Genomic DNA, 17,515 nt, shown 5'->3' on the forward strand with positions numbered 1-17,515 from the left:
TACTCCTTTTCTGCCCAGTCTAAAAGGTAGTACCAGCTGCCACCACCCAATAATATCAGCTATTCAAAGGCCCTTCTGAAAAGGGTGTCCAATTATTACTGAGCAATATTATTATCCAAACAGTACGTGTGACTGAACAGTCAATGCTTATAAGAGTGACTTGTCACAGTATCACTATATACATGCAATGTACTCTAGAGCTTAAATTAACTCTACATAAAACAGCCACAGTTGAAAGGTTTAAAACATTTATTAATAATAAAAACACAAGACAATGCTTTTTATTACACAGTGCTAGTCAAGAGTTCAGATATCACAGAGAAATACTTAAAATAATACCATAGAAAAGTTCTGACATCACAGAAAAACACTTAGTCTAATTGTCCTAATTCCTAGCTATTTCTAAGAGAAAACACAGTTCTAAATAACTTACATCTAGAGCAAGACAGTGCTGGTTATGTTGGATGTTCTCAAGACAAAATGCTCAGAGGTCTCTGATTCTGTCTATTTAAATTGATAACACAAAGCTGCTTCACATGACATCATTCTTCACACTGCTCTGGTGTTCCCAGGCTAACAGAAACTACATTTACATTCTTTACACATGGTCAGAAACCAGAGAAAAAAATGACATTTATACATGCAAATTCTAGCCATTAACTCTGGTCTTGAAACAATAGGCAGAATGCTTCCCTCTAGACATGCTGGCTCCAAATTTTGACATCAAAGACAGTCATGAAATGTTTGACTTAGCTTTTTTTACAACAGAGTGCACTGTTGTTACATTTTTTGCAGTTCAATATCCAATACAGTCTTTTCACATTTAAGAGAACAAGCCTGTGGCTTACATTAATATTTACAAATGACAGAATTATCTACAGAATTCTATCTGGCTAGGCTGGCAGCCTTCATCTATCTTTACACCTCCTACCCCCCCATGGAGAACTCATGCTAGTTTTTCAAGTGACCCTTGAGAAACGCTGCTTGAAAGGGTTTGGTCTATCAGAGTATACCTTACCCTACTCCCTGTCTTAAAATCCCATCTATATTGGCATTGCTAATCCCACTGCAGTGCTGCACTGACATATCATATGCTTGCAACCATAAGCTCCATCTTAGCAACTTGGTATTTTGCTGGCTGGCTTTTTTAACCATGTTAGGGGGTTGTGATCTGTCACTACAGTGAATTTTCTTCCATACAGATAAGGTTGAAGTTTTTGCAGTACCCACACTATGGCTAGACATTCCCTTTCTACAGCTGCATAGCATTCCTCCTTGGGTTGGAGCCTATGACTGAGATGAACCACTGGGTGCTCTTCTTCCTCTGAGGAAATCTGGCTAAGTACAGCCCCCACCCCATGGTTTGAAGCATCCACCTGCACAACACATTCTTAGCTGTAATCTGTACTGGCTAACACAGGGGGTCTTCCCAAAACTTTGTTAAGCTTCTGGAATGCCTACCCACATGCTGTGGTCCACACTACCTTATCTGGCCTGCTCTTCCTTGTCAGGTCTGTGAGGGGAGTAGCTCTGGTACTATAACTGGGCACAAACTTTCTGTAGTACCCTGCTGCCCCTAAGAATGCCCTCACCTGCTTTTTGGTAACAGATGCAGGCCATGCCTAAATGGCTTCTACTTTGGCAGGTACTGGCCTGACCTTACCACTCTGCACTTTATGTCCTAGGTAGGAGACATCTGCCATACCCACCTGACATTTGTTGGGCTTAATGGTCAACCCTGCCCTCTGTAGTCTGCCCAGCACCTCCCTGACATGTTGAAGGTTCTCTTGCTAGGAATGGCTGTTGATGGCAATATTATCTAGGTAAGCAAGGGCAAACCCTCCTGCTCCTGTTAGGATATGATCTACCAGTTTCTGAAGAGCTGCTGGGGAATTTTTCATCCCAGAGGGCATCTTTGTGAGCTCATAAAAGCCAAAAGGAGTCACAAAGGCTGACCTCTCTCTAGTATTGAGAGTCAAGGGCACCTGCCAAAAACCCTTGGTAATATTAATGGTTATAAGATACTTAGCCCCACCCAGCTGGTCTAGGGCCTCATCTGTCCTAGGCATAGGGTAAGCATCTGACTCTGTGTGACTATTTAATTTCCTGTAGTCCACACAGAACCTGGTGCTGCCATCTTTCTTTGGCACCAGCACCACTGGGGAAGCCCAGGGACTGTTGGACTCTTGAATCACCCCTAGTTCCAACATCTCCTGTAGATCCTTCCTCAGAGTCTGTTTGACTTTCTCAGGCATCCTTTAAGGGTCCTGCCTAATAGGCCTTTGGGGTCTTGTATCCACCTGGTGCTGCACCAGGTGGGTGCACCCTGGTTTCCCAGTGAACATGTCCCCAAACTCCTGTAACACTTTTCGGATTTCTCAAACTTGGGTAGGAGATAGCTGCTGAGACATTGCTACCTCTTCCACTGAGGTCTCAGTTTGAGCCTCACTGAGGCGATCAGTCACCAGATCTCCCTCAGACTCCTCCTGCAGTCCACTACAAATGTTAAGCACAAGGGCATCCCTATCATGGTAAGGTTTCATCATGTTAACATGGTACAGTTTGTGTCCCTGCCTTCTTCCTAGCAGTTCCACCATGTAGTAAACATCACTTACATTTCTTACCAGCTTGTAGGGTCCCACCCAAGCTGCATGCAGCTTGTTGTGTCTGACAGGAATGAGAACCAATACCTGCTGCCCCACAGCCTACTCTCTAGCTCGAGCATTCCTGTCATACCACACCTTTTTCTGTTGTTGGGCTTTTGCCAGGTTCTCCTGTGCCAAGCCCATGAGTTCCCTGAGCCTAGTCCTGAGGTTTAAGACATATGCCACAACAGACTCCTTATGAGGTTCACACTCACCTTCCCACTCATCTCGAATTAAATCTAGTGGTCCCCTCACCCTATGCCCATACAACAACTCAAAGGGTGAAAAATCTGTGGATTTCTAGGAAACCTCTCTGTAAGCAAACAACAGATGGGGCAAATATTTGTCCTACTCCCTCTTGTACTGGCCTGCAAATGCCTGTAGCATGGTCTTGATTGTAGAGTTTAACCTCTCAACAAAACCATTAGTCTGGGGATGGTAGGGGGTGGTCTTCAGGTGTTTCACCCCACTGGACGTCCACAGACAAGCCAGCAGTTTTGACATGAAATTGGCACCTCTGTCAGTCAGTATTTCTTTTGGGAAAACTACCCTGCTAAAAATTTTTAGCAAAGCATTTGCCACCTTTTCTGCCTCAGTGGAGGACAGACCCACTGCCTCAGGGTATCATGTATCATAATCCACTGCCACTAGGATATACTTTTTCCCCTGTGGAAGTTGGGGTACTCAAAGGCCCCACAATTTTCATAGCTACCCTCTGAAATGGCTTCTCAGTCACAGGCAAAGTCATCAAAGGAGCTTTCACCTTGTCTCCTGCCTCACCTACCTTTTGGCACTGCTCACAGGCCCTGCAGTACTCTGTTACATCTCTGGAAATTTCAGGCCAATAGAAGTTTTGCACAATATGTCTCTTGGTAAGTTTTATGCCCATATGACCTGCAAAGGGAATATCATGGGCTATGGCTAGAAGTGACAGGGGGGAGGCTCTAGGCAGTACCAACTGCTGTACTTTGGGTCCACTCTCTGTACAGTAACACTTTGTCCTAGTATATAGATTATTTCCCCCTTCCCTTGAGAATCTAGGTGCCTCCCTAGCTACCTGCCTCAGGCCTTGCAATGTAGGGACTGAGTGCTGAGCCTGTCTCAACTATCTCTTTGTAACCCTTCCCAGCTCCCTTTCCACAGGAAGTCTGTCATCCTCTGATAGCGGTGCTTCACTGTCAGCCTAGGTACTACTACTCACCTCTACCTTTGCAGTCACTCTGTCCAAGGGAACATCAGAACCCACAAGCAGCTGTGGCTCACATTCACACATTCAGTCTCACTGCTACAGAGTAGCTCCCTCCCTGAAGTAACTACCTCACCAGTCCTGGCTGCAAGTATGCAGTCTGTCTGGGTCTCCCCCGGGCTACCAAACCCACATGCTTGTCTCCTAGCCTGACTGTGTGTAACTGCATAAGCACATGGTACTGCCTCATCCAAACACTTACCTATCAGGACATCTGCAGGATGATAGTCTGGTACCTCTGTTGTCTAAAGACAACCTACTAATGGCATTTTGTCTTCCCCACTTACTGGCTCTCTCACCTTTTGTTCCCCACCTTGACTCTGTGGACATCTGTATGGCACATGGCCCCACTGGTTGCATTCAAAACATTTAATCCTATGTCCTGGATGTGTACCTGGACTAGTGGCTTCCCCTGCTACTGGCAGATTTTGTTGGGGCAGTCTGTGCTCCCCACCATGGGTTCCTTCAGACCCATGTACAGTACTTGGGGGTCCTTTTCCTGTGCAGGGATGCCCTGCTTGTTAGGTATAGGTCTCCCTTCTTTCCCAGCTCATCTGAAGTAGCACATTAACTATGAGCTAAGTAGATCCTCATGTCCTCAGGCAAAGTGCTATGGGCTTGTTCTCTCACCATACCATCTGCCAGCACTTCAAAAGTAGTGACCTGACATCCACTCACCCACCAATGAATATAAATGCTCAGTTCAGCAACATATTCACACACACTTTCATCTGTCTTGCGTCTATGCTCATGAAACCTTTTCCTTTACATTTCAGGTGTTAGCTTAAACAATTCTAACAAATGATTGTTAACAGCAGTATAATCAAAATATTCACAATCAGCAAGTTTAGACAACACAGTTACAGCTTTACCATGTAGTAAGGGGGATAGGAACTGTACCGAGAGGCTTTGGTCAACATCATACTGTTTACATACCCTCTCAAACATATGAATGAAACTATCAAAATTATCCCCCTCTTTAAACTGCAAAAAGAAATGTACTGACCTTTTGTGCTTCTGGGTCCAGTTATTCCCTTCCCCATTGCCTCCATGACTCTGGCAAAGAGTCCGCATCCCCTTCTCATGCTGTCTTTTCCTCTCCCTTTCCTCAGATTCCAGGCATAGCAGTTTCTCATTCTCCTCAGCCTGCAGTCATCTCCGTCTCTCAGCTGCTTCTATTTCCAAATGCCTGGCCTCCAACTCAAGTCTCTTTAGCTCCAGATGGATTTTTAAGTCATCTGCAGAAAGGTTGAGCTGTCCATTCTCTGAGGGTGATATATCTCCGCTGCCAGTCTGATCTTCCTCCTGGTTGCAGTTTTCTGATGCAACTGTGACCAAAGCTGCAATCATGTCTGTTTTAGTCAGGTTTCCATGCAATGGTCCCCTAGCCTGGCATATCTCAGCCAGCTTGCTCCTTGTCAGCTGTGGGTACTCCTCTGCTGACATGTTGCCTGCTCTCTCTGACCAAGTAAGCTAACAAAAGAAATAAAACGAGTGTGATCTAAACTCTGAATATTCACAACGTGGCTGATTTAGAGTACAAAACACCTTCAGTGATTACTGTACACAAGCTACAGGAATTCACTCTACCTACACCACTACAAGCCAATTAGTATTTGCAACCAATTAATATGTGGTGTGGATATCCCACCATTGCCAAACAATTAATATGTGACATCCATGCACTGGCCCAGCAATCAAGGAGGCTCCATCCTCACCACTAACACCAGTGAGGGACATCCATATTGGGAAGGGATAATAAATACACACACAGTAAAGTACAATTTATCTTAAGAGCACACAGAGATCACAGTCAGTCTGGGGCTGGTTTCTCCCTTTCTCTCCAGGTCCCAAATAAGACTCCCCACTGGCACAGCAATAGGCTCAATATCTCAGCCTTGTGGGCAAACTAAAACCTCCATCACCCCTCTCTGTCCAACCAGTGCTTAATGTCCCTGCCCAAGTAGCTGACACACACACACACACACACACACACACACACTCACACACACACACACACACACACACTCACACACACACACACACACACACACACACACACACACACACACACACACTTTGAGATAAGAGTTATATACAACCACACAACACACTTGGGGAAAGCTGGCACAGGTTCTCCAGCTGTGCCCCCTTTATGCCCAGTCTAAAAGATAGTACCAGCTGCCACCACTCACTAATATTAGCAACTCAAAGGCACTTCTGAAAGGGTGTTCAATTATTACTGTGCAATATTATTATCCAAATGGTAAGTGTGACTGAACAGTCAAGGCTTATTAGAGTGACTTGGTACAGTATCACTATATACATGCAATGCAATCTAGAGCTTAAATTAACTCTACATAAAACAGTCACTGATGAAAGGTTTAAAAACATTTAATAATAAAAAATAAAAACACAAGACAATACTTCTTACTACACAGTGCTAATCAAGAGTTCAGATATCACAGAGAAATACTTAAAATCATACCGTAGAAAAGTTCTGACATCACACTAAAACACTTAGTCTAATCTTCCTAATTCCTAGCTATGTCTAAGAGAAAACACAGTTCGAAATAACTTACATCTAGAGCAAGACAGTGCTGGTGATGTTGGATTTTCTCAAGACAAAATGCTCAGAGCTCTCTGATTCTGTCTCTTTAAACTGATAACACAGAGCTGCTTCACATTACATCATTCTTTACACTTATCTGGTGTTCCCAGGCTAACAGAAACTACATTTACATTCTTTACACCTGGTCAGAAACCAGAGAAATAAAGGACATTTATACATGCAAATTCTAGCTATTAACTCTGGTCTTAAAACAGTAGGCAGGGTGCCTCTCTCTAGACATATCGGCTCCAAAATTTTACATCAAAGACAGTCATGAAATTCTTGACTTAGCTTTCTTACAGTAGAGTGCACTGTTGTTACATTTTTGAAGTTCAATATCCAATTCAGTCTTCACGCATTTAATAGAACAAGCCTGTGGCTTACATTAATATTTACAAATGACAGAATTATCCACATAATTCTATCTGGCTAGGCTGGCAGCTTTCATCTATCTTCACACAATGTTTCTCCCTTTTCTGTGGAGGCATTTGAAGGAACAATCTTCCATTGCACTGTATGCATAGGAAAGAATGGGAAGAGTGAGGAGAATATTTTTCACTTACATTTCTCTTCTTCCACTCAAGCCATGTTTCTCCAGCCCAGGTAATCCCTTGTTTTTGTATATTATATTATGAAGTAATCATTTTTCCCCAAAAGAGCCATCCGATATGTCACTAATAACAAAAAAGGGATATAAAGTTAACTTTGTCGTCCTCTTGTTGGTGCGATTTAAAACAGGTAACCTCAGATGTCTTCTGGATCTCTGTGACCCAGGCTTTTAAACAGCAAGCATTCTGAGTGGTCATTCACAGCGTATTTCCATTGTTCTTTATAACTGAACATATTACAAAGGTATTGCTATTATTTTATATAAAAGCAGACAGTTTTGATTGAAAGCTGCATTTTTATATTAAAAAATGTTTAAAATTAACCTATTTCTTTCTGTTGCTCAATGGAGAATGCACATGTTCATTGGAAGTCTTGAATACTGACTTGAACTGATTGCATAATCAGGAACTGCTGTTATCATCAAAATGATCAACTGCTATTTTGGAAGCATTTCATTTTTCCTAACGTGGCTCCTAGAACTTTTACAAAGTGAATAATAATATTTAATCAGCAGTTCTCGTGAAAGTCAGCATGCTATTTCCCTGTTCTAGATGACTGGTATCTAGTTTGGTTCAAGAGAGATACTCACACTACTATAGTCACATTCACTGAAAGTTATACGAAGATTGGGGAAATACCAGCCCACTCCTACACAGTTATTGATTTTTCACATGGTGTCTACTGGGCATTATAACTACTAGGCCTCTATAACGTTTCCCTATCTTTAGGAGATCTTTTCTTCCACTACTTACTTATTCAATTTAGAGTAATCCCCAGCTGCTACAGTTCCACACTTACTAATGTGCATGTTGGTGATAGTATAAAAGCTTCCTGCTACCACAGTGCATATGCAAACCTTCAACCGATGCAAAAGATGCAAATGATGCAAAAGATGCAGGAGCTAGATTAAGGTTCTCCAACACCCACTGAAAAAGGCTGTAGTGGTGACATTGACTTGATGACTTCCTTGTAACTTTCTGACAGTGAATCTACCCCCCCCTTCCCACAGCTTTTGTCACTATATTAAATTGAGAAGACCATTTTAGACATCATATTGCTGCAGAACAACAGAACTATCATGTGTTTATATATTTCTTTATTTGCCTAGTAGCTTATTTTACACACTGGATAGAACTCTGGTCTCAGTGTCAGTAGTTAATTCACACTACCGAATCCTAAAATCACTTTGACCATCTCCTAAAGTCATCTAGCTAAGCTATAGAAATGAATCCACTCTAACCTAACAGAAGAATTAAACCAACAACTTTTGTAGTACTAGCTCAAAATCACCTAAGATCTGCACAGTAATGTGCCTACCAAACATGACAAGACATCTTTCACTCCTTAAATGTCTGTGCACCTTCAACTGTAATTTTACTACTGCAACTCTTCAATCTGTCCATAAACTCCCACTTCTGCTAAATGACACTATTCATTTATTTATTGACATTTGTTTACTGGGAAAGTCAGACTGGGTAATAAATACCCATTTTTGGAGAAGGCCTGAGAAGAAAAGCTTCAGAGAGTTAAATAGCATCAAATAAAATACTGGTACAAATGTAATAATTAAAAAAGCATATGTACTTACAGTTTGACAGTGGAATACATACGATACATTAAGAGACACCAGTGATGTAAAAATAAAAAAACGCATTAAGAGACATCAGTGATGTAAAAATTTAAAAAAAGAAATAAAAAATGATGATTAAATATAACAATTAGTATCAAAAAAGTATTAGAAGTATAGTCAACTGTGTTGGGAAATAAAAATAAAAGATACAAGGCCACCCCAAGAGTGGGGGAGATGGCAGGTGTTAAAAGGTATAGTTAGATAGTGTGATGAGAGGATAGGTTAGAAAGAATGTAAAGTATTTGTTAATATATGCATCATAAAGGTGAGGTGCATGGGTATAGCCATCAGTTAGTGAGAAAATCTTTGAGAGAAGCCTTAAATACAAGGAGGCTAGATATAATTTTGATTGAATTTGGGATAGTATACCATAGTTTGGATATGCAGTGTAAGTATAAATTGTGCCCCATACTTATTTTTATTTATTTATTTTTTTGGTTTATAGATTTTATGCAGGTTTTGTCTTGAGAGTGCAGTGGACAATGCGGAAGATAATGATGAAGTACTGGGGAGGTAGAAGGGCAGATTGAGTGCTATATAGTATTTTATGGGATAAAAGAAGTTATGTATTGGCTAATTGATGTTAGTATTTTAACCAAATGAGAGTGCATAATGCAGAGGAATGATAAGCTTTATGTGGCAGGTTATCTTATTATAGCACAGATTGGTTCAATTTTCTTTTACCAAAGATATAGATATAATATATGCTTGGTAATATATTGCGGCTACAGAAAAGATCTACATAAATTCTAAATTATAAATTATCAAATACTGTAAATCTCTTCACATATGCTTATGTACTAACACTTTTGTGCAACTGTAGTATCACTTGAGTTTATTTGCTTGATTTGATAATGTGGTATCTCTTTTTATTATTGCTTAGAGCTTTATTCCTGCAGGACTCCATTGATAAGGAACTGCAAGCTCAGTTGGACTGTCCTGGTAACCAAATGTTGTAAAAATACCAATAATGTGTTTATATATACATGTATTTATTGTGCTGGTGTCTGTGCATTTATTTCCTTCTTTCCTTACCTACTTACTGATTTGCTTACTACTTGTTAAATGGAAAATTAGACTGATATAATACATTTTCCACCCTTGGCATAGGCCACTGACACAGTGTAAAACAACAATAAATACCAGGTATGTGTTTTATACATTAATGTTTAGGATTGGAATGGTAGTCTTCATGTAATGAAAATGTGATTTTAATATTACAGATTTAGAATGCCAAATAATTTAAAAATCCCTGCTGCTATTTAATGTTTATAAAAGGTTTCTTAGTTTCCCTGTCAGATTGCATTATGCCACCAGACAGTGGGAGATCCACATATAACCCAATATGTAAGGAAATGTTTCAGCATTTGGATTAAGCCATCTCTAAGAGCTTATTCCTCACCACAATCTGTACTCCTGGCAAATTGAAGTTCCTAGTAACAAGTTAAGTTTGAACCTGTTCTCCTTACATTATAAGTCCCCAGCCCTGAAAGCAGCTCACACTATCTTGAATGACCACAGACACCCTGCAACACTTTTAAGCCTCAATAAATAACAAGTTTGACATTTCCTTCTCCTTGATTCCATGGGAAGAGGATAGGTCATTGGATGACTACAACCCAAACTTTGCCTAACAATGCCCCTTATATTTTTTTCTAGTTCTTTCAGTGCCATCTTCTTCACATTTGAGTGAGTTGAACCACAATTGCCTCGGACTAATAATGCAATACTCATCTAAGTATACATGGACTCTGGTAGTACCATCAGTTTTGATAATCCCACATATACTTCTTCCTCAGTTCAAGTGTCTAATATCTCACCTTTCAGGAACCCATCATCTCTCCTTAGGGAACTAACATTCACTAATGTTGGCCATTCGATTATCTTATTTTCCTGATCAAACAAATGTACTGCACTTTGGTTTCCAAATCAGATGTGTAAAAAAAAAGTATCCAACCGTAAATATATTCAGACAAATGGAATCATTTTACCCTGTAAACAGCTAAACAACTTATGGATTGTCATTATGATCATGTACTCATAGGACTAGATTATTTTTAATTAGTCTTTGACTGGACTACGTTATTTTAATAATAATATCCAGTCCAGCCATTTCACATGTTCGTGGTGGTAGTAGTAGTATCTTTTCTTTCCATACCTTAAGACTTTCAAGGTCTTCACTGAGAGTAGTTTACACTTTAATCTCTAATCAAAAGTCAGTTTTCCCAAAATGTTTGAAGTTTATATTAGAATAGCTTACATATTCAGTTTTTGATCAAATGGTCTCATTAGGGCTCACATTCTATATATGCAAAATCCAATGACAAAGATCACCAATGGCTATGGTAAATCAATCTTATATCCAGGAGTCTTGTGTATCCCAAAAGTGATTCCCAAGCTAAACAAGTACAAAAAACAGAACAGGGAATGTGAGGAGATATCTGTCCCCAGTGTTAAGGTAGAGAACTGACTTCAGTTCCTTGTTATTTGTGAAAAATGAAAAGCAAAAATGCTTAAATGTGCTTAAATTTAAAAAATGCAATATTAAGCAACAATAATAACCAGTCCAAAGCTTAGTATGTTAATTCATCTTCTTTGAATGTACTGAAGAAACACACTCAAACAGGCTTAGTCACTAGAAAAACTCAGCTTCAATTCATGATAAGCACTTTCATCCACTAACTGGACATCAGCAGATTATTTTTTTTTTCTATAACAGGTTTAATCCATGAAAAATTAATATATGATTTTAACTATTTTATTAATAAAAACACAAAAGATCATAAATTATGATTGACACCCTTATACATTGTAATGAGCCTAGCCTACATCTAAAAGCTAGCCTGATATAACACAAGTCATTTTTTACAATGTAAACTAAAACAGGAAAAGTACTAATAAAACAAAGTCCAAATAAATTGAAGAGCAGAACTAATAATTAACTCCTAGTCTGTCTCCAGACCGGGACAAAGTGTTATAAAAAACTCCCTTCACTAAAGGCTATTAAGAAACCAATGTGACAACAAGATCCTCAAAGAAGAAGAAAGTATAAAGAAAAAAAAATCAGAGAGCTGAGGTGAAGAGGTGTTTGTGTGTGTGTGTGTGTGTGTGTGTGTGTGTGTGTGTGTGTGTGTGTGGATGTGTGACAACAGGCACATGAATCAAGAAACCCACCCACTATAGTAACTAAAAAGATGCAAAATAAAGAAATGTCACAGAAAAAAATACAATCAAAATAAAAACTGTAATCATACATGTATTAAAAACAAACAAAAAATAAAAACTCTTTCACTCAGTGCTTCATCAGATCACTATTAAAACTGAGCAACCATAAAAACTATCATAAAAAGTAGCAGTGATCCTTACTAAAATAATTTCAAAACTGAAAGTTTTGTTTGTGAAGCCAGCTTACCTAGTGTTTCTAGACAAAAGGATTTCATCCTGCAAATGTGTGATGGAGGAGAATTGGTGCTACCCTGCTACAACCATCCAAAAAAGATGGATGCGGATGGATACCTGGGGTACAGTTAAGACTCTGAGGATTATTTCTTGTTGAACACTCTTAGTAGTGGATAGCAGCAGACCAAGCATGCATATCATTTCCTCACAGATCTGGGGGGTAATTCAATAAAGCCTATACAGAGCTGTTCTCTGCGTAGGAATAGTGTTAATGCTCGGACATGGAACTTGTCCGCCGAGCGATCCAGGAAACAAGGTTGGGGGCATGCGTGAGCTTCCCAGCACTGTGCAGACCTGGAAGTAATCGTGGAATGCAAATCACCTCATTTTCTGGTGAAAGCCATGCAAATGAGCTGATTTTGTGATCCAAAAAGCAAAAAGGCATCCGTGTAGGTGCTGTGTCTGCAGGAAAAATGCATGCGGTTTCTACTGTGTACCGGAATGTAAAAATAAAAGAAGAGCTGTGACAACTCAAATAAAAGCCTGTATTAGGTAAAGTAGGAAAACCTATGGCCATTGACATTTAAAAGTGATGCAACTAATAAAAAATTAAAACCTTTTTTTTTATTACATGTCACATTTAAGCGGTGCACAGCGACGTGCAAACATGCTAGTTTGCAAAACAAAAATTAAAATAGTACAATATGATATGTAAAGCTATATTAAAGTTTCCCATTATGCTGGCTAGCATGCAAACTCATACAATGATAGGTTATAGTGGTTGCTATGGAGATAGGCTCTGGTGTAGTGCAGTATCTAGAGAATATGCAATCAGGTGTATGTAAATGAACTAAGTTTATTGAATAGCAAAATGGGCCACCGTGTCCTCAGGTACTAACTGTGTAAGAGCTAGATCCATGTTAATGTAGGCAGAAGAGACAACTGACATGAACTGTGGGTGTGGCATGATTTGTGTAAGCACACTGGAGCTCAGCGGATCTTGTTTGCACTCAGCTAAGCACAGCTAAGGGGGGGTGTCTGAGGCTGTTAAGCTGTGCTAAGCTGTGTAAAGAAAATCTAAGGATGTTTGTGTACAGGGGAGGGTCATATCTGCTGAGCAATGTTTATACTGGAGCTGTGGACTTATGCAGCACAGCGCAGGGCTTAGAAGTTGGGGAAATTGAAAAAAAAAATAAATAAAAGTAAATAGCTTAGAAAAGCTAATGAATTATAAATGACTAATACGCCCTTTGCCACTCACACTGGCCCATTCAAACCCCTCAATAATGTATCTGAGAGGTGGGATGTCTCATAGTCAGCCAGTCACACAGGCTGCATCTGCAGCACACCGGTATAAAGTATGCAGACACCCTTCAATCTGATTTTTGCAACATACTCCGCACCATTGGAGTACACACTGGGGAATTTTAACTGACAAAATGATAGGGGCTGCTGCTGCTTTGCTACATCTCTACATGTTACAGGCTGAGGTCAGTGATGATGATGATGATGCTGACAAATGTCCCAGACTGAGGAGGAGAAGAGTGTTCAGACCCAGGGTAACCTTTCAGGGCTTCATGAGCTGGAGATAGTAGGGTACAGGGTAGACAGGGACATACTACAGCAACTCACCGAGCACTGCCACTCTCACCTCAGACCCAGAGTCAGCAGAGGGGAACCCATCCCAGTAGAAACAAAGGTATGTGTAGCCTTAAGAATACTAGCTACAAGTGCTTTCCAAAGAACTATTGGGGACATCATGGGTGCCTCGCAGGTACTCGCATCCAGTGTACTCCACCAGTTCTTAGATGTCATGCTAACACATGCCAGAGAGAAAATCTATTTCCCCAACACCCCTGAGGAGAGGACCACCAATATGCATCTCTTCCACCATATAGCACACTACCCAGATGTACTGGGTGCCATAGACTGCACTCATGTGCACATCAAAGCACCACCTGGTGAGGAGGGTAGATTCTACGTCAATCACCAGGGGTGTCACTCCATCAACTGCCAGGTCATGTGCAATGCCCAGGGCATTATCATCAATGTGTGTGCTAGTAGCCCTGGCAGTTATCACGACTTCCACATTTAGCATGCTTTGCAGCTGTACCAGGCCTTTACCAAGGGGACATCCCATATGGCCATCTAGTGGAGGATGTTGGCTACATACTGGAACTTTGGATGATGACACCTATCAGAAATGTACACACACCAATTGAAGAATGCCATAATGAGTCACTCACACAAACTATGAACATTGTAGAGCATGTCTTTGAGCTGTTCAAGTCATTGTTCTGCTGCCTTAACATATCTGGTGGAACCCTGCAGTACTCTCCTGCTACATGTGCATACATATTCATAGCATCTGCCATGCTACACAATATTATCCTGTGGAAACAGCTGTAGCAGGAACATCACAGAGAAGGGACACCCCCCCCCATTGCCAAGGTCCACATAGGCACAGGGGGACTTAGATGAGGAACCTACTTTTCTGAAGTACAAGCAAACACAGGAGGGTTATGGCTGACAAAGTTTGCAGATGACTGCAAACTGGGCGCCATAGTCGAAAACACATCTGACACAGATATCCTCCAGAAGGGCCTCACAGAAATGGATAACTGGTGCCAGAGCCATGGCCTGAAGTTAAGCCAAAAATGCATAGTCATACCCTTTGGGAAAAACAAGGCTACCCCTAGCTACCATATAGGTGGCAATCCACTGAGCACAGAAAAAGTCATCAGAGATCTGGGGACCCAGGTTGACAGTAGCCTTCGTTGACACTCATGTTGCTAAAGTAGTTAGGAAAACCTTCTATATCACCCACCTGATCATGAAGGGATTCACATCTAGATCAAGGGAGGTCATCGTCCCCTGTACTCATCACTTATTAGACCTATGATTGAGTACAATGCCCGTTCGGAATGTATCTGACCAGACACCTGCTGCAGCTTGAAAGGCCCCAAAGTTCCTCACCAAAAGGATAAAGGGTCTCAAAAATATGTCTTATGCTGCCCGACTGAAAGAACTCCAGCTCTATTCAGTCTCATACCGCTTGCTCAGAGGTGACCTGTGCCTGACATATAAGGCCATGTCAAACCCAGATTTGATGAATATGCTTCACCTCAAAAATCTAGATCCCTCAGAACCACAAGGGCGGAGACTTAAACCTTGACACGGTTATAAATAGAACGTGCTGGAGGGACAGATTCATCACCCAGAGACTCCCTATGCTGTGGAACAAAATCCCGGTACATGTGAGGCAGAGCACCTCTCTGGTCTTGTTCAAGAGGAATCTTGACCAATGGATGGGAGATTGCAGATATACCCCAGGGATTACTTCAGCGTCACTGCTTGACAGAGGCACAGCAAAATGATAGGCATAGTTTTTATTCAAACTAAAGGGGTGGCGAAAGCCACATAACTATGGGCTAGGCTTATAAATGCCCTTGGGCAGATAGCCTAGTATGAACCTATGAACCTATGAACCTATGAACCTATGAACCCCCGAGCCTGTCCTGTAGGCAGACATAGGCATGCCCAGTACACCCTGGCCTTGATAAAAAGGCAACGTATAGCACATACATTGACATCCTAGGGACCCAACACTGACACCTCACTTTGACTTGCACACATGATAAAAAGGATGCCACACACATCACACTATCTGTATCTAACCATGTATAGGCTGTGTACTGCATGCATCTGACAGAGTCAGTCCTGAAGCACTGTCCTCACAACTGCTGCAGGCACAAGGTAAGTCACTCTTCTTAAGAACAAATGGATGGAGTAGTAGACTGTGGTAGCATATCTATGGTATTGCTGCATGTATACAAGGGAATGGGGTGGGCTACCAGGATAGCAGCAGACAACTGACAGCTATGCGGGACAACAGGAAATGTCCACCAAATACTGGTTGCCATAGAATATGCAGTAGTCTTCAAGGTGCCACAACTCACTGCAATATATGTGGGGGGCTAAGAAACTGTGGGGTCATAGGTCACAAGCATGGATGTCATTGCTGGAGTCCCATACACACCTCTCAGCCTCTCACAGCAAGTCATCTGTACAAAGCCATAAAGAAATATGTGGCAAAGGCCCACAAATAGGGACAGTTATGAAATATTGCTCTTACAACCTTAGATAGTGATATTAGAACTGGTCTTGGAGTTGCATTAAGGGGAAGAAGTCTGAAACTCAAATGTCTGTTATTACTTTCTAAATTTGGTCTTTAATGATATGCCAGTATTTTCTAAGACAATCCCAATACTATGATAAATGGACCCAAAATATGAAGCAAATGGCTGGACAGTCTATGGAAATTTGTACAATTGAAAGATATGTTCCCCTCCCCCAAACATACATAGAAATGCAGTAACATTTATGTTTGTAGGGTAATAGCAGCAGACCACACATTCCCACGGCTGTCCCAATCAACTTGCTAACTTGTTCCATGTCCACAATATGCAGGGGTCAATGTGTTATATTTGTGCATGGTTAATACTATCAGGAAGTAGACAGCACTTATTGTTGGCTGTTGTGGCTTAGTGGTCTAAGTACAGTACTGTAGTTAGCAGGTTCCATGGTTCGAAAATGGCCGTGCTAACTATTTTGCATGTCAGCTACACCTATGGTAAGAGTTATGCACACTGTCCAGAAGTCAATATTTCTTACTGCAGGAAATTTGGACAATGGAGGGATAGGGGGCCACACATATGGACAATACACAGCTCGGAGTAACCTACACGCTGCCTAGTAGAACAGCAGGTTGTGACAAGTCAGTGTAGTGCCAGGGTAGAAATGGCTGCCACATTACTGCATTAGTGCTGACAAGTCAGTGGCCACCATCCATACCCCTGGAATGACAGGGTGTCATACCATGTCCACATATATGCCTCATATATCTGTTCTGCTTGTCATAACATTGCATTTGTCCACCAAACTATGTGCAAAACAATAAAGGTTGATTTGAAAACATCAATGACAGACAGTTGAGAAGCAGATGTCATATCCATAAGAACATGGAAGTTGACACAAAACCATTCAACCAACTGTCTACATTTGGAAGAGCAATATTAACACCCTGTCCCAATGTTTGGGCCTGTGTCTGACTGTTATATATGGGCCTGTGCAGATGTCAGTCTGTAAAAGTTTGACAGCTATGGCCAACATGTAGCCTTATAATAAGATTGCAACACAAACCATTTGAGGACCACAGCAGATGTAGGGGTGCAATGATGGACAACCTGCTAAAGAGGTACAGTCAGAGATGTGAAGTTCATAACCCTGTGTGTGATGTTATGACTTTTACCCTGCTCACACCATAACTACAAATACATAACAGCAGCAACTGTGGACAAAGCCTGTGACTGGAC

This window comes from Protopterus annectens, chromosome 1.part1 (assembly GCF_019279795.1).
Source record: "Protopterus annectens isolate FY-2018-M chromosome 1.part1, PAN1.0, whole genome shotgun sequence".
Taxonomy (NCBI): Eukaryota; Metazoa; Chordata; order Ceratodontiformes; family Protopteridae; genus Protopterus; species Protopterus annectens.